The 24,016-nt window shown below is 40.9% G+C and overlaps 2 long non-coding RNA genes across 2 annotated transcripts; both read right to left on the reverse strand.

The window, feature by feature from the left end:
* Positions 1–334: 334 nt before the first annotated feature.
* On the reverse strand, positions 335–1,845 carry LOC136372078 (uncharacterized). Its single transcript, XR_010745445.1, has 3 exons — positions 1,789–1,845; positions 1,376–1,429; positions 335–389 (listed from the first exon to the last, which is right to left on the reverse strand). It is a non-coding gene; the product is annotated as an uncharacterized lncRNA (long non-coding RNA).
* Positions 1,846–10,299: 8,454 nt separating this feature from the next.
* On the reverse strand, positions 10,300–18,851 carry LOC136372070 (uncharacterized). The gene is made up of 3 exons (XR_010745444.1): positions 18,798–18,851; positions 17,847–17,900; positions 10,300–10,353 (listed from the first exon to the last, which is right to left on the reverse strand). It is a non-coding gene; the product is annotated as an uncharacterized lncRNA (long non-coding RNA).
* Between the last annotated feature and the right edge of the window lie 5,165 nt (positions 18,852–24,016).

Consider the following 24,016-nt stretch of genomic DNA (forward strand, 5'->3'; position numbering starts at 1 on the left):
CAAGCCATAATATGGAGAAGCTTTCAAATGGGGCATAAGAAGTAGGAAATAATAAAGAACCAACTTTCTGCCACACAGACGTAGAGAAGGATCAGGGAGATGGCAAGTCTTCTTTCCAGCCCTCAGGGAGGAAAGAAGGGAACATCTTTGGAGCCTGCTACATTTCTTTGTTCTTCTTTCTTATGCCTTGGATATATGCCTTGACTTGCCAGAGTCACTGGATTTCCTGACCGTTTGCAATGCTCAGTTGTGTTGTTTCTGCTTCCCTTGCTTGCTCACCCCAATGATTCTGCCCAAGTAAACAGCTAAATCCCAGTGTCTGTAGTGTCACTTGCCTTTTGACCTGGAAGCCCTGGAAGCCCATTGAGTCCATCTTTGCCAGGCAGTCCCTAAACAAGGGGAAAACAAAAGCTGTAAGTGCCAGTTCTTAAAACTGTTACCAGTAAACTCAGCATAAGCATGCTCAGTTCATCCCTTCTGCCACCGACCTAAGTTTTAGAAAAGAAGAGCCCCCCTCATGTATTTTGGTTTGATTTTTTTTCCTACTGCATCTCAAAAATTCTCACACTGTACATATTTGCTCTATCCTTTCTTCCAGTATCCCAGTTTTAGTGAATAACCACTGGATGTCAGCATTGTTACAGAGAAACTCTAGTATAGAGCTTTTATGTACTGAGGATCTTTAAATCTTTTTATGTATCTTATTTGCATTTTAACTTATACTCTGTAAGTTCTTTTACATTTATTTATCCTTTTTAATCTTAGTAATTTCTTATACAGTATATAGACACCTAAAATTAAATTATATAGCACATATTGACAGAGTGGTTCAGCAAGATAAGAATTAAAACTACTTCCTGTAAAGCATCTAAAATGGTGAGAAAACGTTTTCTTCCCTTTTCCAAGTGTCAGTCAATCCACACACACTACAGGCTGTAGGTAGCAATTCTGTACTAATATTATTTTACATACTAATATAGTATTTAATAATTCAGCTTTTATGACTTGAGACCAATTGAGAAATTGCTAAACTCTGCAAAATTTGAGATTTTAATCATTAATTATTTGGCCTGAATCACAAAATTCCAGGTTTAGAAAAACAATATTGTGTCAAATGCAAAAGTAATTTTGAAAGGTATCATGTAAAGAAAATAACATGATCCAATTTTGTAGGAATAGAGGGGCTGCACCTTGTAAAATTCTTATTTACAGAAGGTATCTGAGATTAATTTCTCAGATTAAAAGTGATAGCATTGGAGCCCATGTCAAAACCTTGTTTGCAGACAAGATGTGGGAAATAAAGCAGACTTAAGAATTAAACTCTCTGAAGTAATGAAGAGCTTTGAGGGGAGTGAAACAGTTCCTCAACACTTACAGCTGGTCCAGGTGGTCCAGTTTTACCAGAAACTCCAATCTCTCCTGGCAGTCCCTGAGAAATGAAATCAGGAGAAAAAATAAATCAGTATTTCTGTTCTTTACAGGAATCTCACTGGAGATTGCTGCTTTCAATTGAAGTGCAGTTCTCCCTTCCACTGCAGTCAGGTCACTGCCGTAGGGAGCCCTGGAGACATTAAATTATCCCCAGGAAGCACCGGTGTGGTTCTGAGGTTCAACAGGGAGAAGCTGTGCTCCAGGACCAGCTGCAGCTTTACAGTAGAGAAAATATAAGAGAAAACACACTTTTCCAGAGGCCTTATCTCTGTTCTCTCTGAAAGGCATGACCTAAAATTTTCTCCAGCTGCTTTTTCTTCTCCTTGGTATCAAACAAATCCCCCTAAGCTTTCTTACCGGTGGCCCAGGTGGTCCTGGGGGCCCAGCAATGCCTGGGGGCCCTGGAGGTCCCTGCAAGAGAGAAAACAAAGCCAGTTTATCAAATTATCTGGCAGTAGCTGAAAACATCAGGTTCTCCCCTGTGTAATGGGGGCCCTGTAGGAAACAGGCAAAAGCACTGAGCTTTATTTACTCAAATTCTTCCCAAAAAATGCAAGATGCCAAACCAAGGGGCCATGAACACTGGTAGAACATTAATTATGTTCTGCTTAAGCCATTGCTACCATTGCTACAAGGGGAGCTCCATCCTTCACTCAGTACAAGAGAAGGCATTGAAGGCCACCAGTGGCAACCTACAACACAAAGCTTGACCAGTGGGACTCCTTGGAGTGTCCAGTCAAAGTTAACATTGATTCATGTTGTTTCAAAGTAAATCATTTACCTCTGCAAAAAAAATTTGCTGAAAGCAATTAATGAATGGAACAGGCTTGTGGTTGAGCCTGCTTTTTTTCAGAGGATGGGGTTAAAAATACAAACTCAAGAGTATGGAGAAATGCTGCACAGGCTCAAGTGTTTTAAAACAAAATGTGTCACGTTTGTTGCTCAACAACAACCTGGTAGGTAGTAAAAGATTCTCACAAACTCATAGTTTGATGAACACATTCCTGCAACAGCTGTTACTCTTAGGAGAAACATTCTCTTAACAGCCACTTGATTTAAAGAGGGATTTATTTTTTAAGCATCAAGCAAATTGTTAAATTTGGCTTCCTATGAGAGACTTGTTTCCAGCCTTGACAAATTTTAGTATGTTGTTTGAGATACAAAGGTGTTTGTTACTGCCAGCTTCCCCTGTAGACAAGACAGGATTTCTTCACTGCTCAGAATGAAACATGTTCATGTATTTTTTTGGATCAGGACCTGAGCAAACAGTGGGAGAAATGGATATATGACTGAGCTGCAATTTTACCCTGGCTACCTCTTTCTGTCTTTCTAATATGACAATGTCATTAGTTTTCAGCTTTCAGCATAAGGGGAGTTCTAGTGTGACTGTATTTAATAAAACAAAAAAACACCCTACCCAAAACCTCTGTAAAGGTTTGAAACTGAGCAACTGATACAAGACAGAAAATGGTCAGACAGCATTTTCCCTGTCATCATTAAATAGTGAAGTATTAAAAATCATAGATCAATATTAGCATTTATCTTTAATGAAAAATATAGCTGATGAGAAGAAAATGGTGTAAAAAAGTGACAAGAAGGATCTATTTGAGGCATGGTTTGGCAGAGACGGCAAATAAGTGATCTTATAAAATACATCCACAAACTTCAGCCAGGAGCTACGACAGTCTCTCACCAATAGATGGGGCAAAGAGACCAGAAAAGGATCTTGTAGCTGCACTTTTCTCACTGCAACTCAGAACAGACATGGAGTTACCCTGTTAACAACACTCTCACTTGTAAAGTGCCTCAAATGTGAACTCAGCAAAACATCCCCAAAAACATGTGCCTTCAGATGCACTGATGATGATGACTTAATTCCTGGGGAGTCCTGCAGCTGGATCCTGCAGTTAAAGATTCTACACCCATCAGGAGACACTTGGGTCAAGACCATCCTTCACTTAAAAAGGCTTCACAGGAAAAGACTCAACAGTCCAAATAAGTCCAACACAAGAGACAATATTACACACAGACACAACTGTGTGCAGACACAGCTGGATGGAGCAAACAGACACCAAGGACATGGAAATTATGTTTGGCCCTACTCCAACTGTACAAGGCATCGGTAAGAAGCCCTACAGAAAGTATGGGCTCCAAAAAGGGACATCCATGAAGAATGGGGGGAGTACTGGAAAAGATGGGAAAACTAGAAAAATGAGAAACAGATTCAGATTGGACTGTCTGTAAATTTACCTTTTTAGGCTTTCCTTGATAATTCCATCAGTTCCTTCCTAGTAATTTAATTTTGTTCTCTGTGAGTAAGTGAGCTGTCTCCTACAAGGAAACACACATCCTAGCCCTACACCAGGGAACTTCTATCAGGAAGTGAAAAACCCCAGTCAGGACCCAGCCTCAGCCCAAGAAATCCCAGGCATGGTGTGTCACCCCACACAGTGAATTGGCAAGGGTCAATCAGATCTAAAAGCAAAATCTTACTCCAGCATCTGCCAGCAACCAGTGTAATCCCTAAAATGTGAACAGCTACATCCTACTCATCCCAACTCCTTCTCCCAGTAACCCTTGGTACTCTCACTATCCAAGTCAAATTCTAATTACTGTCTTAAACTCTCCATATGCTAGATCACAATAACCTTGTTCAACCCTAAGTCCTGAAATTGAATCCCACTCATCGTTTTCCTAAATTGCCACTAATAATTCAATTTCATTGTCCTCCAAGAGATAATTACCTAGGATATCATGCCCAAATTGGTTTACAGATAGCCTCACCATGTGTTGTACCAACAAATGCTACACCCACTAATGGGAAGATCTTCTGATAAAATCTTCTCTGAGGTGGACATAGAAAGAACAGTTTTATGGGATGGCCAGCAGTACCCCTTGGAGATGCACAAGGTGCTGGCAGCCTGCTCCAGCTGACTGCACACAGCAGTACATTGACTGTCTGGGTTTCCTGCTTTCTACAGCCTTGGCTGCAGCAAGTGATGGGACAAAGTGAAATAAAATGGCAGAAATACATCATAAATATCCTTCAAAGAGCACTCTCTTTTGCCACTGTGCACAGAATTTCTGTTTCATCTGTTTATCAACATCTCATATTGTAGCCCTTTTCCTGACTTCTGAGTATAATTCAGAGCAAGTAATATTCTTTTTAAATATTACAATTCACCAAACTGATAGAATCTATTTATGTTTTAAAAAATACACCATAAAACTACAGCAGCAGGACTGTGTTTAATGTTGACCCCCAAAAATCTCACACCATCTGTGTTCTTCGCTTCCATTTAAAGTGAATCCAGATTAAAGCACCTGACTTACACTACCACCTTTTCAAAGATTATTTGATGAATTATAGAGATGAGGGTATGTATCCCAAATCCAGACCCCAGTGCTGTCCTGTTGAAACCCTGAACTAGAAGAAAATAATCACAGGGTCTATTTTTTTCCCAGCTGGTAAACACTCTGACATGTGCTCTGTACATGCTGAAGCAAAAACTGATACATGAAAACTTGATTTTAAAACAAATCTACACAAACTCACTTTGGAAAACAAATGCAAAACATGGAATTTTTTATTAAAATGTCTAGACCAGAATAATTTCCAACTGTTGTTGTGAAAAAAAAATTATTTCAAATATTCATTAAAACCTAAAATCTAAATATTGTGTAGAGGCATGTGTGTTTTGGGATGGAATATCTTCAGAAACATTGTGGAGGGTGGATTTTTTCATGCTTGTGTTTCATCCAGCCCCATTCCTTAGACAAGATAATGCAGTGACAGTGCTCAGGAAAGAAATTTGACACTATTCACAATGGAGACACAGCTGTGTCTGTCCTCCAGAATCCACTCTCCAGTGCTCTCCTCTTCCAGCACGTACCTTGCTGGAAGATGGGCTGGGAAAGGCAAAGATATTAAGATTTAGGTTGTGCAGTCCCTAAGGAGGCTCTGAGAAGGAACAGAAAGCTTTGTCTGTGACTCTACCAGTAGGCTGTTTGGTCTAAATCTCTTTTCCATGAAAGAAGGGATGACTAAGTCTTAAAGGGAGGAGAACAAACGACATTCCACAATGATAACTGAAGTCTGATGGCTTTCCCAAACACGTGAAGGCAAAGCCTACATGGATCTATTTTCTGTGTAGGATTCCATGCTGTTGTCTGGATTCTCTTACACTATGACAAAGTTTAGATAAGCCCTTAACCCATATAAAACAGATTCTGGGCTGGGCTGCTAATGCAGTGTGCCAGGTTTACAAACAAGAAGGGACATGCAGGAGCATTTTGTCTGCTGCCAAAATGAGAGCAAAATGAGTAACTGAGGGACTGACAGCCTTTTCCCTTATACTCTCCTTGTCTCCACTTCGAAGACATTCCTCACAATTTCATCCTTTAGAAAGTCCCCACAGACTTTTCCTGTTGGCTTTGTGCTGTCTTTCTTTTATTTACACTCCTTTCCCATCAGAAATGGAGCTGTTGCAGCCAGTTTTGAGGAGCAGCCTAAGTCTCACTATGTACTCTGCTATTCCAGCACTCCACTTCTCCTCCATGGCATCTGAGCGGATTGCAGAATCAGCTCCTCAAATCTGCTTTTCATTTCTCACTCCAGCTACCTCTGCTGTGAATTGGAATTATACAAGCAGAAAATAATTATGGTTGGAAAAGACCTCTAAGATCCTCGAGTCCAACCATCAACCCAGGGCTGCCACAGCCACTGCCAAACCACATCTTTTAGTGCCACTTCTTTTAAATAGCTCCAGGGACAGTGATTCTACTACTTCCCTGGGCAGCCTGAACCAGTGCTTGACCACCCTTTCAGTGAGGAAATTTTTCCTTCTATCTAATCTAAAATCGAAATTATTACTAAGATATTTTCTGTAATGCTGCATTAGAGCACCGTGTTTCTCTCTCTGCTTAAATCCTGCCTTACAAATCAACACAAAGGAAAGAGAATATAGAAAAAAAAATCGTTTGCTGATGATACTAAAAATCAAAAGCCTGAAAAGCCAACAGCTCTGAGCATTTGTCTACAATACATGTCCTAAAGTCAGCATCAGTGACAGTGCCATAATTCATACACGGATCCAGTCTCCAGTCACTTCAGCAGGCTGCACTGGAACTGGAGTACCAGCATTACATATAAAATAAAAGTTCTGTCAACAAAAATTCTCTGAACTGTCTCTACAGCTATTTAAAAGTACAGAATAAAGTGACTTTCCACATAGAAGTCTCTCCAGGAGAGTCTCTTGCTTCCAGTGAAGGCAGTGTTTGTTTAATTTAATCAATTAGTGCAAGCTATGGACATGACCTCTTTTGTCTACAGAGGAAGATTTATTTCCCTCATGTGTTTGCTTGGAGTTGGTTTACTAAGTCAGTGCAGCAAATGAGAAAAAACAACTAAAAAAACACCCTTAATGTCTTTGTTTCAGCACTATTAGTAATGTTCACAGGTAAAGGCTTTTTAATTTTTTTAAGGTATATATCTTATTAAATATCACTCTGAGCAGTATCTTCCAATTCCAAGCAGCACCAGCAAAGTTTGAATTCAATCTGAGCTTTGCAGCTGGGGCCCACATCCTTTTCTCACATTTTCCAGTATTAACTTGCATTATAAAAAGGACATTAAGGACACTGTGTGTTTCAGAGGAGATGATTTATTTCCTGAATTACTTAAGCTGGGCTTGAGCTCACACCCTACAGACAAGACTATACTAATTAAATCACTGCCAGCCAGGACCATAACAGGTACAGCTTGTACTGGTCTTCTTCTCAGGTCTTACTTACAACACCAGGTTATCTAGCACAAGGCAAGCCTCAGTAACAGCCCAGAGGGTATTGCAAGGCAGAGGTATGGCATTTTTCTTTAAAATCTCTAAGACTTTGATGTGTTTTGCTGTCTCACAGGTGGCCAGCAGGTACCCACTCAGCTCGAGGAGCCTCAACAGTGGCTCAGTGGCCCATTTGTAGGTGCCTGCTTCAGGATCCACTGATGACATTAATTGGATTTTCATCAACAGGAGAAACATCTGCATCCCCATTGTTAACCCAAAAAGTGTTTCCATTTGGAGCCAAACCCCAGCCCTGGTAACTCAGTGATACAGCTCAGAGTGCCTGAGCCAACTATTTCAGCTGGAAGTTCTTACAGAAATGCTCATTTTCAGTCTGCATTTTAACTTCTTACTACTATAAAAGCTGGGACTATGATTAAGGCTCCTGGACACTAAAATAGTACAAATTAATAATAATAAACACATTATAAGTTCAGGTGTCTATGTCCTTACTGCCAGAAAATTGCTCAAGTTGAGAGGGGAAAAAATATCCAGAGTTTCTATTTCATGGCTTAATGATGTTGCAAGAGGTACCATTTGTAAAGACGACTCAAAAATAAATGCTCATTTTTAAAGGTGCTTATCAGACAACACAAACAAATAAAGAGATGGACAGGTTCACCACTACAGCTGATTTGGAATGAAAAATAAATATTTTAAAACGGTTTTATATTATAATTTAGTTTGAGCTGGTGTGTGCAAAGAGAGGCTAACCTATTATCACAAAATATCCCCAGTCCAGCAGGGAAGTTGTCTCCTAGGTATTGCTTCAGGGTCTGACATTTAAATTATCTCTTGAATGGTCTTTGGACTGACTTATCTCAGCTGCAGTTCATCACTGGACCATAGAATCACAGAAAGCCCTGAGTTGGAAGGGACCTAGAAGAGTAGCCTTTAAGTCAGTTCCCTTGCACAACTGCCTGATCTTCTGTGGCTTCTCAGTTGGACTGAGCATGACAGCAATGAGTTTTCTTGACAAAGCCCAATAATAACTTCAGAACATCTTTCCTGTGTCTTTCAGCAACAATGAGCCTTCTAAAGCTCCTATATCAACCCTTTCCTCTTGTCCCTAAAGGTATCAATGTGGGGAATCAGGTCAGAAAACAAAAGGTGACATAAATTTAAAATTGCAGAGGAAAAGCGGACTATTTTCATGTCCCAATCTAGTTTATGTGCAACCAACTCAAATCAGTTGTCCCTCAACACCATGGGGACAGCACAGGAACAGCTGACATAGGCTTCCATACATAACCTGAATTAATATCCATGTAACTACAGTATAAGAAAACCACTTTTCTTCCTGGCCATTTTTGGGGCATAGCCTAATTAAGAAAAAAAATATAAAAAGAAAAGAAAACGCTGATAAAATGCTTTAAAAATCTAATGCCACAAAAAGTGCTGTTGAGCTGAAAAGTAGTTTGTCACAAAGTGAACGTAAGCATTTTCTTTAAAGAGAAATATGGAAATCTGCAGTAATATGTCCAGAACAGAGTGCCACTGCAGGAATAGGAACAATATTTTACCTTTCATGCAGTTAGCTTGGAGGAAGAGTCAATTTAAGTGTCCCTTGATGGGTGAAGCATTTTGTGCAGTTTTAATGAACATAAAATTTGCTAACATTATTTAGCTCATGCAAAAAAGAAAATTACTTAATCCTATGTCAGCAATTTTCGCAGATACATTTATAAAATTGCTAACACATGCATATATATGTTTAATTTGCAGGGAATTTGAGCTAAGTAAGTGGGAAATTGTTGGATGGATACTTTCAGGTATCTTAAAAATAATAGATGGGTAAAAATTTCCTCCAAAATGAAGGAAAAGGAAAAAAAATAAAAACAAACCAACTAACCAACCTAAGAAAAATGACACAACAAAAGCAGAGTGTTGGACTCAATGATCCAAGAATTCAAAAAGCATCCTTGTACACTCTCAGGCACAAGAAGGGATTCTCGGGGTTTCCTGTGCAGGGGCCAGGAGTTGGGCTTGATGATCCTTATGAGTTCCTTCAAACTCAGAATATTCTATGGTTCTAAAATCTTTTAAATCCTTTAGAAACACTCTCTTGCATGCCACTGTTGAAATACTTGCAAATTATACACTGTACTGAAGGAAAAAAGTCTTAAAATATATAAAGCAGTATCAAGTGGTGTTTTGCAGGGCAAGGTTCCCTGCTGGGACACCAGGGACTTCACCTGCATGGGGGCCTCAAGGCCTTGGATTACCTCTCTGACATTTTCCACAGACATGTAACAGCTCTTTACAAAACTCCTGTCACACAAACCACTTCTAGATCATTTCTCCTGGTTACAAGGGCATAAATTGCCAGAGCAAATAAATAAGCAATCAGTATCTGCTGTGTAGCAGTGTTGCTGCTTGTTGCAATACATCACCAACAGCTGTAGCAATGAAAGATCATCACTCTTCTCAAAACTTTAGCAATTATTGAAACACAATCCTAAAGCCAAAGTCCAGTTTGATAATTTACTATTGAAAGGGGAACAAATGAAATGCTCAGTTTAATTCTGAGCGGTCAACTCAATGTGAGGTTGCACCTCCCTGCTTTAGGATATTCCATGGATATTTTCTTATTGCAGGAGTGACCCTACAAAGTGATTCAGATGGGCTGAATTTTGTCTGCAAGTTAGCAGGAAAACTAAGTCTAAGGTGTCAGGGTTATTACAACACAGGGCCAAAGGGGCCTGATCCAGGGTTAAGCTAAATGCTCTCTGATGATTCTTAACATAAACCAAACTGGTTTTGCCCTTATGATGTTATGGTAAATTTGGGGCTCAAAAGTTTTAAAAGAAGATGTTAAGGGGTCATAACTTAAGACATCCCCCTTCCTCACAAAACACAAATCAGTGATCTCCCTCGGGAACAAGATAAATTATCTGGGTCTTAAAGGAGAAGTATGAACTTCAAATATAGTACAAAGATCACACATGCTGCATTGTGTGGTTCCATGTCCCCTGTTGCCACAAATCTGGTTTTACACATATTATAGGAGAACGAAGAAATCATCACTTACCTGAGGGCCAATGAGACCATTGATTCCTGGGAATCCTGGTTCTCCCTTTTTACCCTGCATGTTCAACAGAGGAGCACATATTAGAGAGCAAACCAAAGACTGCTATTGATTTTCCAAAGTTTTTCACTCCCAACTAGTAAATCAATATAATGTGGGTATACAAAACACAAAAGCTAGAAATGAAGACAACAGACACCATTTGGAAATGAACCTCAGCTGTCTTGACAATCCTGTATCTCCCAAATTGTGACAATAGTCATACAGGTGAGAGCTGTTCCCATGCACATCATGGCATGTCCTACACTCTGCAATCTCACCTGGCTTTCCCCTACAGAGGGGTAAGGAACTCATGGTGCTGAGATGCAGCCAAGGGATAAACATGGGCTGAGAGGTAAAGCGATGTCCCTCTGGCCCCTTGCACTGCTTTGTGCATTAAGAAATAAAATAATTAAGAAGTCTGGTGCATGGTTGAAGAGAAAAGATCCACAATCTCTAAGCTGGGAAACAGGAATTCATGAAGCTTTTTCTACGTAAAGGTGGCATTAGCACCAAGCAGCAGAACTCACTGACTACTCTGCAAGTAAAAAATATCCCTTCAAAGGAACCAGAGAACTCCACCAGTGCAAAGCAAAGACAGCCAAGAGCAGGAGTGCAACCCTGAATCAAGGTCACCAGTATGAATGCTGGAGCTTTGTGTCCCCATGGGTTTGACCTCAAATAATTCAAAAGGAAAAAATTCTACATGAGAAAAATAGAAAGAAAGGATGGAGTAAGTAGAGTTAAGGCAGAGGTTGGATTTGTTTCTTAACCCAACAGGTGACATGCTGTGTTACTTTAGGTAAGTGACATATTTTATAAAAAGGATCTCTTCTTCCCTCATATGTAACAGACACTGAATCATTAATATTTCTGAGGCTCTTAGTAATATAGTAGGAGGGTACAAGAGGAGTATTGTAAATACCTGAGAGATAGACTTTTTCCTCCCTCATTCTACTTCTCACCCAGACTGATTTTCCTTTTTAGAATGAAAATATAATTAACAAAGTTTCATGCCCCTGATAATGTGAAGGGTCATATATAAAATTTTCCCTTTATTTTCCTTCATTGAAAGATGTGCAGAAACAGCATCTATGAACAACACCTTTCTGCTGACTTAAATGAATGAAAAATCTAAACCACCAAAAGCAAAAAAAAGCTTTCATCATTATTTTCCTCAGCTGTGACTGAGATCTATTAACTGGTGTGTCAGAATCAGTTATTTTAATTATTTTTCTCATAAAACAATTCCCAACAACCCTCCACCCCAAAACAATGAAAATCAGTGGCCATATACAGAAGAATTAAAGAATATTAAAGGAGTAATTATAGGTCCTGAGGTATCAAAAGGAATTTGAAATCATTTCCAGGAGTGGATATTAATAAAAATTTGAATCATATACTCCAGCCCACCTCTATTTTCATAAATGTTTCTTCTACTTTTTACCACGTCCATAATTTCTTTTCTTGTCAAAGCCAACAAGAGCTCATTGTACCACGTGATTTAACATATGTTTCTAGTTAAAGACGATCATTTTGCCCCACTGTCAAGTGACTATGCAAAGGATGCTGCTAAAACACTCATTTAATAAATAAGTAACCTTATGAAAAAAGCATACAGGATGTGCTGTGTGAGGCCAGGACATGGGAGATGAGCCACCCTCCAGCTTCCTGTCCATGTGGGAACTACACGCCAAGGTAGCAACTTCCAGAGTTACCAAACTGAGGCCAGAACAGAGAATCACAGAGCCACAGAATGGTTCAGGCTGGCAGGCACCACAGTGGGGTCATCTGGTCCAAACCTCCCCACTCAGGCAGGACCATCCCAGAGCACAGGCACAGGATTGTTTCCTGACAATTCCAGAATATCTCCAGTGAGGGAGACTCCATCGCTCAGTCACTTCACAGTAAAGTTCTTCCTCACAGTCAGATGGGATGTCCTGTGCACTGGTTTCTGCCCATTCCTCTTGTCCCCTTGCTGGGCACACCAAGCAGAGCCTGGTTCGTGCTCTGAGCCTTCCTGCAGATACTGACAGACATTGGCAAGGTCCCTTCCCAGTCCATCACTCCTGCAGGCTGAACAGGGCCAGCTTCTCTCAGTTTTCCTCATAAGAGAGATGTTGCTGTGTGTTTCTCTGAGGCTTGGTCCCAGGAACAGAGGTGGATTTGGCACCAGGAATATAGGAAGCATCTTAATTGTGTCCATGAAAACAACACAGTGTTATTGATTCCTTTATGTCCCACCAACCATCTGCTCTGTCTCCAGACTGATGCCCAAGAACACTGATCTGCGGCAGCAATGAGAGATGCCAGAGGAGCTTTTATTCTTTCCTTGGGTACAATGCTGAGAAACTTCAGTGCTTTTCAAAAAAATTAAGAAATCCCTCAAGCAATATATAATTATACAGACAGAGTGACTGAGAGATGTTCCTATTGTGAAGGGGGACTTGAGGGCCACTTGGAGGTTTGCCAAAATCCAGCTACAACAGATTCACTCCAAAGCCTTATAGTCCGTAAAGGACAGAAATACTGCTGGGAGAAATTACACCTGTGAGAACAAAACTCAGTGAAATGTCACACTGCCTAATAATATGACAGAGAAACCCCAAAATTATGCTCTGCTATCCTACAGTAAGAACAGGTAAGTCTGTAAGATTGTGCATCCTTTGACAATATGAAATATATCCTATTTGCCTTTATCAGCATTTGAACAAAATCACAGTTAAAGATATATCTTTTATTGGAATTCATATATTTACCTCACTGACAATTACAGTTTCACTCTGGATTTAGTCCATGGCATCAATCCCTTTCCCTTTCTTCTGTTAACTTGCTTACAGTTTGATTTCTGCATGGCTGAACTTTGCCAGGACAGGCAAAGTCATCTGAACAGTTAAACACCCACAATGTGAACACAACCATGCCATCAGAAAGATATCTACTATACAGAAGACAGGAAACCAAGGAAAAGTGTGGTTTCCACTCTGTTGGTGGGAAAATTCTGAAGGTACCACAGCTCAAGACTTTCCCATCTTGCTGTCCAATAGCCAGAATACCCATATAGTCTCCTAGCATGTTTTTCTCTGAGGTTTGGCACAGGAACGGAGATGAATTTGGTACAAAGTACACAGAAACCTCTTTAGCTGTGAATGAATATGACTGCTAGCATAAATGCCAATTGCTTCCCCTGTAACCTAGCTGGAATACTAGGATTACCCACTTCAGCCAGTCTTTTTACTTCTGCATTACTAGAGAAACCAGAAGAAATCCAGCAATGTTAATCAATGTTTGAGCTTCCTGAAGGCAGCAGCCTTTTGCAGTCTCCGTATGCATTAGATAACACCAGTAAATTTTGAAGTGAGAACATCTCTGTAGCTTGAGGATGAAAATACCACCAAGGTTGGCCAGATCATGGGTGGTTATTGCGGCAATTGTGGCAAAGTAAAGGGTTACAATGACTTCTAGACACTGAGACCGCACCTTGAGACTGGCTCCTCCCAAAAAAGCCTACTTAATTTTCTAGGCAAACTTATTCTCCTTTCTCTCCTGGATTATTTACCCATTCACCCTGGAGTTACTAGTCAGTTCTCTCCCTCCCTTGGATCCTGGGAGCCCAAGGTAGCTCAAATCCAGGGAAGTTCATACAACGAGAAGTAAAGTTGAAATAGGTTGACTTCCAAATTCAAGTTATGACTGGCCTGAACAGAAAAATCATATACAACAATCCACTCAGGGAACATGGGTCAAGAATGGAAAGTCAAATACTTGTATTTCTTCCACCATCAAACACAGGAAGAGCTCAGCAGCCCCCCAGAGATCTGTTAACTTTATCTCTCCCAGGACGCTGAGAGGACAACCTTTCCTGCCACTGACAAGTGATTGACGTGATCTCCTCTGGGAGAGGTGTACCCTGACCCAGGAGTTCCCAGTTTTAAATTATTATTATTATTACTATTATTATTATTATTACTATATGCCTGACTTACGTACATTGATTCTTACACAGGATATGGCGTTCATTAAATGTTACCATATTATAAATATATTTTCCATTAATTTTCTTTCATAAGATTATTCTTACTATCCCATGAGACTCCTGCACTATTTTTGTTTAGTACTGATTGTATCTTGAACTTGGACAGATTTTATCATTGTAATTTTATAAAACTAAGCTGCAGTACAGCATATAAAACTCAAAATGGTCTAGATAGCTTCTACCTCATGACTGCTGCAGGATAAATGTTTTCTCTTGGTTTCTTTCTGAAATTTCAATCACTTGAATGAACTTGTACCATTTAACTTGAAATGCAAGTTATTGAGTCCACTTCAGAAGAACCTTATTTTTAGTCTGTACTGGCCACAGAACTGCATGTTTTCCAGGAGCATGTCATATGTCTGCACCTTCTGTGTCTATCAAGAAAAAAATTTGGTTTATTTCTAACAAATATTTCAGTAGATCAGGTATCAAATACTTAAGCGCAGAACCAAAGCACTTCAATTATCTTCAGTTTTACAGAAGAAAAAGAAGGAGGGGAAGGGGGAAGAAAACCACAAAACCACCCTAAAAGTGTAAGCAGACTCTCAGAGTTCTCCTTCTTTTTCAGGCAGTTTAAATAAAATCAAGACAGTATGGTCTGTCACTCAGAGGTCTTAAAGGTCACATGAGAACAGCAAAGCATTTTTCTTCACACAGTGTGCTCCTGATGGGAGGGCATCATTGTCAAAATGCAGACATAAGGTGCCAGGTGTTTTTGACTAATAAAATGAGCACAATCCAGTTACTTGGTTCAGGTTGGAATTCTTACCTCCTGCCCCCAGATAAGATCTGTGCAGATCCACCAAGCCCAGTACTTAGATTCATCTCATGAATTCAGTCACTGAATAATGACCTTTAATTAAAAAATATATCTATTCATCTAAGATGTTTGGTGACTAATAAAGACCCTTAGGACAAGTCTAACTAGCTGGACACAACAGAGTCTGGGGAAAAATTTAAAGACAGAACAGATCAAATAATCTATAATCAAATTATCATTAACAGGAGCATTTTCTGTCCTGTTGCAAATCCTGATGGATCACTGTCCTTTATCCAGCTAATATGCTCTATTAATCTTATTCAAGAAACAACGTTTCACAGCAGGATTTAAAACCAGGGTAATTCCTAACTTACCAACTTTTGAGCGAAGCACTGCAGAGCTATTTGCTAAAGTGGTATTTTCTAATATCTGGGAAATTAGAAGAAAGCAAGTAAATGCCTTTTTCTGCTCAGGCATTGACGAAAGGCAGCATGCACTATCTTCCCAAGGAGAAGCTTCCTAAAATTCACACTTACACCTAAATTTAACAGCACACAATCCAACGGACAGTCTGCAGAAAACCTTTTAGCAAGGTAAATATCTTTTCCCTGTACCGTTGTTTGCTCATCACCCTCCTATGCTCACAGGTCCTCACACAGGCTGTTAACAGTGCTGGTGCTGACCCAAAGCACTGCAGGCAAACCCCATGATCTCCTTTAAGGAGTGAGCTATCATCAAGTCTCTGTGACAACTTCAAAAAGTGACCCATTAAACAGCAGTACGGAGACCCAAGTGACTGCTTCCAAAAATGCCAAGCTGGTATCTCACTTCCACTCTTATTTGTCAACTCCCTCAAGGGCAAAGAGCCCTGAAGAGAGACCTTGACAACAGGACAAGGCAATCACCAATTGTACGGTGATTGGTGTGAATCCATAGAGCTGGATCCTGCACCTGGGCTGGGCAGCCCTGGATGTACAGACAGACTGGGCAATGAGAGGCTGGAAAGCAGCTGTGGGATGGGTCCTGGGGATCCTGGTCAGTGGAAATTGAACATGAGGCAGCAGTGCCCTGGCAGCCAGAAGGGCCAACCCTGTCCTGGGGGCATCAGGGACATCACCACCAGCTGGGCAACGGAGGGGACTGTCCTCTCTGCTCTGCACTGGGGAGGCTTCATCTGGAGTCCTGGCGGTTTTGGGTGCCACAATATAAGAAACATATCAAGGTATTAGAGTGTCCAGGGGAGGGCAACAGGAATGGCCTTATGAGCAGTGGCTGAGGAAACTCTGTTTAGCCTGGAGAAGACTGAGGAGAGACCTCATTGCAGTTGCAGCTTCCTTGTGAGGGAAGAGGAGGGACAGGTATAGATCTCTTCTCTGTGGTGTCCTGTGAATGGACTGGAGGAAACAGCATGTAGCTGAACTGGGGGAGGTTTCTGGATATCAGGAAAAGGTTTTTCACACGGAGTGTGGCTGCCCAGGGCAGTGATGGCAGCACCAAGCCTAGCAGAGCTCAAGAAGCATTTGAACAATACCTCAGGAACATGGAGGGATTCTTTGGGCTGCTTTATGCAGGGCCAGGACTTGGACTTGATGTCCGGATTGGTGCCTTCCAACCCAGGATATTGTGATTCTGTGTTGTCCAGTGAGATGTTCTTCATATGAACAGGCTCAAGCAAGGAAAAGCAGGTTCAGAATATGAGTGTAATGACTATGAAATTTACCTTCTAGCAGTTCTTAAATAAATGAAGACAAAATTCCATGTCAGAAAAAATCCAAGACTTCATACATAGGAAAACTAAGCTCCTGGCAGAGAATGGTACAACCACCATTTTTGGGGACCCTCTTTTGAGTACACACAAACAGAACAGAAATAATAAGTATTGTGTGGAAATCCTAAAAATTCCCTCAGGGAAACTTACAGGCTTTGCCCTGGGAAGATTTACCATTATGATTCCCTGCCTAGGCTAAAAGAGAAGACTTCCTTCATGGTGCCTTGCAAAACTACTGCCAATCTATCTTGGATTGCTTTCCACATTGGTCACTTAACCCTGCCCTCCCCAATTGTTCATCCCTCACATCCCTTTATAGGTTGCCTTGCCCTTTGTACCACCCCTGTGCCCTCAGATCATTGGCCACTGACCCCATACTTAACCCCTGAGCAGTACATGGTCTGGGTCTTCTGCCCATGATTCTTTTGGCATGCTGAGATAAGCCTTGCTGGAAAATATCATACAGGAGGCCCTTCCTGTCTACCTCTGCTGAGGAGTGTGTGTGCATGAACCTGAAATGGCTGTTCCTGTGCCTGCTCCAAGAGGAGACCCTTTGAGGAGGTAGCAGCATTTCTCCATCCTGCACGATGCTACAGTATTGCAAGAACCTTTACATCATTTGACTTGGAGGAAAACAAAATTTCAGACTGACTCACTAGTGGTTCTGCACACTCAGAGTCATATCAAGCAACCCCTTAACAGTAAGGAGCAGATCTAAGTACAGGAGAGCACATGGCAAGAAAGAACCTGCACTGCATTCAAGCTGTCAACTCCAAGAGGTAATGAGAGTTCCTGGACCATAAACCAGGAATATAGGAAAGGATCTGAGCCTCAGGATTCTTATATAAGTACAAGTATATGTAAGGTGGGTGAAAGTAACAAACTTTATTGAATATATCTGTTCCAAGCCTCCTGAGACCTCAGATTAAATAAAAAAAGCAACTCACCCTTTGGCCTGGCAAACCAGGGACTCCAGGCTTGCCTTCCAGACCAGGCTCTCCCTTTAAAAGTCAAAAGATTTAGAAAGTTAACAGACTAAGAAAAACTAGTGAATTATATATTATTTCCTAGCTGTTTTGTGCTACCATTACTGCATGGCTACCTAGACAACTCTTACCTGATAATTATGTTGTCCTGTGAGCAGAAGAGAATGAGTAACAAAGACAAAATGACAATGCCCTGATTAAATACAGAGCACACAACTATATTTAAATTACATAAATCAAGCCAGATTAACCTAAGTAACACATCTTCACAATGCCATCAATTTTACAAAAGCCAATCAACAGTGAAACATAACAAGCAATTCAAAAGAGAGGAAACACAGAGTGTTTGCAAATGAGGCAGCAGTGACAGTCTGAACTGAGACATCCTGCAGAGCTGGGTCATAAAATACAACTAGAATAGGCAACAGTTTAAGTCAGAAGGTTGGCATGTACAAACTGTTGCAAAAATTGTGTTGAAATATAAACACACATACTCAATTCTTAGTTTTCATGCAGAAAATATTTCAGCCATGACCTTGTGGCATAATGCCAACCCCTCTGACAGCAACTATTCCCTGACCTTCATGACATGACAGCTCACAAGTCATCAGTCAGTGCCTCTCTGAGATGTGCTGAATGCCCATACAGCTCTTCAGGACATTAGAAATAGAAAAACGATCAGGTTCTGCACGACAACAGCCTTAAGGCAAACTCTGCCCATGTCCTGGTGGTCACTTCCCTGTGTTCAGACAGGCCATCCACAGCACGACACCTCCTCTCAGCAATGAAGAAAACTAGAGGCTGTGGGCACTATTTAAATATTTTAGAGCCTGAATAATGATAAGATTTTTATGCCTCACTCAGCCTGAGTTTCAGCTGTTGAAATTGCAAGCAGTGAGAGAAACAACTTACTGGAGGTCCAGGAAGTCCAGGTTGGCCTTGTGGTCCTCGTGGCCCAGGTTTTCCCTACAGGAATTTTTTTCTTTAATAAGTGTTAAAATATCTTAATGAAAATATGCATGGGCACATTAGACATGTTGTCTGTCTTTATAGGACCTATACCACCACTTTCCCCACAAGTCCTGAAGAACCAGTGCAGAGACCAGCTGTTTTTCTCCTTAATCTCTGGCAACTTGAATTATCAGCACTCACTAGACTGCAGACAGACTCATCCACCCACACTCAACAAGCACTTATCCATATCTGGTTCTCTGTTTTTCAAAGGTAGTAGATGCTGGGATTTCATGGATATTCCACTAAAACACTCTGGCTTGAGTTTTGGTGATGGAGAAGAGCAGTTTTTGCATAAGCAGCTTCCAGCAGCATTTCCCCAAGCCTACAGAGCTCTGAAGGGCTTTAAAGTATCATTTACATGATGTATTAAGTAACAGCTAAATGCAAATTACAGATCTACCAACAAAAAACCAAAATTTAAATATACATATTTTATACATGGGACTAACAGACTGACACAATGGATATGTCCCCCCATTTGAATGCCCAAGTTCAGAAAAAACTAGGCATAAAACTCAAATACAGTTTAACATTAGTGTCAAAACATCCCTGTCCATAAAAAAATTGCATAGGTGACTCTACAGTTCATACTTCTCATTGATGTAAGAGTCACTACATCTGAAAATGACATTGCCCTTTTTCTTTTCTTGGTTATTTTCTCCAGTGTAAATAGGAAAATTTATTTCTCCATGTCCTGATAATGCTTCCACCCCCACCTTCCCTTTAAGGTACTATTTTAAAGCAAAATCTAACCTAACAGGCAACAGAATTACATTAAAATATCTTGCAGTAAAAGAATAGATATTGAGTCTCTCTTACTTCCTCTCCTTTTAGGCCTTCAGTATGCACCTGCAATAAAAAAATGCAGAGTCGTAAAGGATGGAAAGAATGAATGCAAGGCAGAAGGTGCCAGAGGTGTGATGGGCCCCCACAGGGTATTTTTCTCCCCTTGCTGCTCCTTCAAGTTGCATGATAACTCCTACAGCTCTTCTAAGCCTGTTGCAGGCTGGGAGATGCTTTCTGTTTAAAGAGCTCAGACTGGCACAAGGTTTTCTCTTACCTCTGAAGTGATTTGGGTGGCTGTATAAACAGTAAGAACTTAATTGTCTCATTACATAAACAAATCACTAAATTCCTCAGATCTTGTTTTATTCTAAATCACAAAGATCTATTGAATGCAGAAGGAATCACATAACAAGCAGACTAGCTTGGGATATGCCCCATCAGTTAAACTCATTTTCAGGTGTTATACATATCTTTCAAAATTTCTTGGTAATTGCTGTCCCATCATTAATATTACATGGCATTTCTACCACATCCTGAGTCAGGGAATTGCCTGCTGATTTTCCCGTGATTACCAGAAGTCTCCCATTCTTGTCTTTAGTTGAACAGTGCTATGTTTTAATTTTATTTTTTTTTTTTGAAAGTTGAAGGATACTCCTTAACTGTTTTGTTACCAGCCCTTATGTACTCAGCCCTAGACATCTCCTCTGCATACTTAGTGGTAAATCTTTCTCCATTCACTCAGAGATGACCTCTTCACACAGACAATACTAGTCTCTGGACATCCTTGCATGCCTGCCAGAGATGTCTCTGGCATCAGTGAAGGTACTGCTGAAGGCAGAGGGATTAACAAAGGACGTTAATCTACTGACACAGGAAAGATAAACCCCACTCTGTTTTCTGTTTATTTTTTTCATGAGTGCTTTCCTGATTTCAGCACTTCAAGTCCCAGTTGTCTTATATTCCACCAGGACTTTTCTAGATATAAGTCAAGGAAAGATCATTCTCCTAATGAGAAACTGCTTTTTTCTTCTCCTGCCTCAGCTCTTACACTCAGAACATGTCAAAGACTCAACTATTCAATACTGAAATTTCATTTGCTTTTATAACTTTCACAGGCTCAGTGTACCAAAGGGCATTTGGAATCAACAACTGTCAGAAACCACACAGTCCTGTCACAGTATTGCTCTGTCTAATGCATTTGAGGCAATGCTTTCATTGCCTCAAGTCCTGGCCTTCACACTTCACAATCTCCCAAAATTGTGGCAGAGCATCTCCTCATTGGAACCTGCCACATGCCTTCTTCAAAAGTCTTCACTTTTTAAAACTTAAAAAACAACCACCAACACAAAAGTATTTAATAACATCTCTCAGTGAGATCCTCCATCCTGCATTTCCACTTTCTCTTCTCATGCAATAATGCTACAATGTTTGGAAAAGCTTAAAAAAAAAAATTCTTACTGAAGTGCCAGGCAATCCTGGAAGTCCTGGTTCACCCTGCAAGGAAACAGGAAAGAAATGAAAAAACATACATAGAACACAACATGGCACAATACACAACAGCAGAAAAAAGCAACATCCTGAGCATGGTTTCCAACTGTTGTTGTACATTCTTTTTTCAATACCATTTTATAATTAATATATCTGGACACACAATCTCAATTCTATTTTCTCTGCTTTGCAGATGAATACATGAAGAAACTGGTTGTGGTCTGTGTTACTGTGATGTTTTACATATATTTTAATGGAATTCAGTGACATAAAATGAATAATGCATTGGATATGCAATAGCATTAACTTTGTGCTTCAAAAATCTTGTATTTGCTCTGCACACTTACCACACAAACAAACAGTTTGATGCTTAGATGCCTAACAGATTCCCAAAGGACAGATATTTAGGAGGTCAAAATGCCTTTGTTTGCTAGTAACCAAAATAACTGCAAAAAAAGTAAGAAATTACCATTTTCCCCAAGTCATTTTATAGAGCAAATCATGCCATAGTGGTCGCAGGACACTGAGATGCTACACCCTCTTTCCATGATTTATTGCCACCTAGGCTATCAATTTGTTCCAGTTCATTTTTCTCCAGCAATGTCCACCATTTATTATGCTTTAAGACTGTGCATACAGAAGGTTTCTTTTAGTTTAGGCACAGACTGGTGTTAAATTTATCAGATAGCTTCCTTCCACACTCTATTTATTATTCATTACCTATGTAGGTCTCTGAACAACCCAGCATATCTTTCATAATTTTTTCTCTTAAGTTCAATTACTCTTTGTTGTTTATTCAGAGCATCATAGAATGGTTTGAGTTGGAAAGGATCCTAACTATAGAATCACTGAAACATTAAGGTTGATAATACTTCCAAGGCCATTGAGTCTAACCTTTGACTGAGCACTACCACGATAACAAGACCAGAGCCACGTTGTTCTCTGAACACTTCACCACCTCCCTGGTCAGAATCTTCCAATGCCTGACAACTTTCACTGAACCGAACCTTTAACTGAACAACTTCTCCCTGCTTTCCAGCCTGAATGTTCCCTGGCACAGCCTGAGGCCATTTCCTCTTGTCCTGTCACTGGTTGCCTGGGAACAGTGACCAGTCCTATCCTGGCAAGAACCACTTGCCAGGGAGTTGTAAAGAGCAATAAGGATCCCCCAGAGCTTCCTTTTCCCCAAAATACACCCAGCTCCCACAGCAACTCTTCATAGGATTTGCTCTTTAAACCATTCATCAATTGCACTGCCCTTCTCTGGCAATGCTCTGGCAACTCAATCCCTTTCTTTTCATGAAGGACCCATCAGGGACCAGTTTTTGGATTGACATGTATTTCTGACCACTCAGAAAACAGAATGCAATTCTTAGTATTACCCATACTCAGCTGAGACTGGGTTCAAGCCCTCCTCTTCCTCCCCCCTGGCGCCCAGGTAACATTGTGTGCAGCCGAGGAGGGCCGGGCCAGCCCCGGGAGCCGCTGCGCACAGAGGAGTCAGGGCCCTTTTCCCGGTGCCGGCGGCAGGGCTGCAGTTCTGCAGGGCTGGCCGTGTGTCCGAGGCTGTGGCAGGGATCGGGGCAGGGCCATGCCCTGGCTGCTGGCACTCCTGGCCCGGGGAAAAGTGGGATCCCCCGCCCCCTACCTGGGCCCCAGAGAGCAGCTTCGAGTGGCTGACACCATCAGATCAAGGGGTGGAAGAGAAGCCATCCATCCGCCTCCCCCCACCGGCAGGGCCGTGAAATCTTTGGGCTGCCACAGCAGAGGTCACATGACCACCACAGGCCTGGGCAAGCTTTAACTCTTCCCTGACACAAACTGAGACTTTCTTAAGCTCTAACTCTTCTCAGAGATGAGAGAAAAGGCCGAATTGAGGCATGTTAAGGGACAATATGGAGATCTCAAAGTCAGTCAAGAAAGACTGACCTCTTAGATGCAAGAGATGCCAAGTTGCCTTCGTTCTAGGCTGAAAATCTCCTATGAGTTATGGCAACAGACTGTAATATGAATATGCTAAAACAATCCTTTAAGTTATGGACAATGTGAATTGGAGAGGTGATCTGTGGATTCTTTGAGCAAAGGTATCTGTGATTTCCTCAGTGAATATTGAATTAGAAGTTGTGATTTGGGTGATCCCATGAGAGGTTTGAACAGAGAGAGATGAGAAGCCCTCTGCCAGTGAAGAAGTGACAAGACATGTCTATTCTCTGGGATGAAGAATTCCTTGCCTTCAAAGTTTTTATCTTTAAAAGTGCCACATATGTGTTTTCATGGGAAAGGCTACATGAATATGGGAGGTTCCGCAATTGCAGAATTTCCTGGGCAGGCTGATTTTGTGTGAGTTAGAAGCCACAAGCAGCCTGTTTCTCTTGGGGAAAGTTACCAAAACAACAGGATAGATTTCTCTATCTCCAAGACTGAATTAATGACTATTTTATAAGTGGTAACGACCTGGAATTCTGAGTTTTGCCTCTATATTGTTTGTAGAAAATTAACAGTTTGCAGTGAGAGAAAGGGTTGGTTTAAAATTCATTTGGTTTTTTTTTTTTTTTCTTTTCCTTTGCTTCTCTTAGTGTATGTATTTAACTAACATTTGGGCCTGTTTTGCCTTTTTCTCCCAAAATCCTGTCTCCCAGACGGCAAACAAAATTCGGGGAAAGTGAAACCATCACACCATCCTAACAGTTGTTAACCCAAAAAAGAGTGCCCCTGCCCAAGCCCTGGGCTGATGGCTTTTCCAGGACTATGCTGTGGGAGATGGAGTAAAAGGCTTAATTGAGTCCAGGGACACTCTATGCACAGCTTTTTGCTCACTCCTGAGGTGAGTCACTTGCCCCTCA

The sequence above is a fragment of the Sylvia atricapilla genome, chromosome 1, assembly GCF_009819655.1.
Source record: "Sylvia atricapilla isolate bSylAtr1 chromosome 1, bSylAtr1.pri, whole genome shotgun sequence".
Taxonomy (NCBI): Eukaryota; Metazoa; Chordata; class Aves; order Passeriformes; family Sylviidae; genus Sylvia; species Sylvia atricapilla.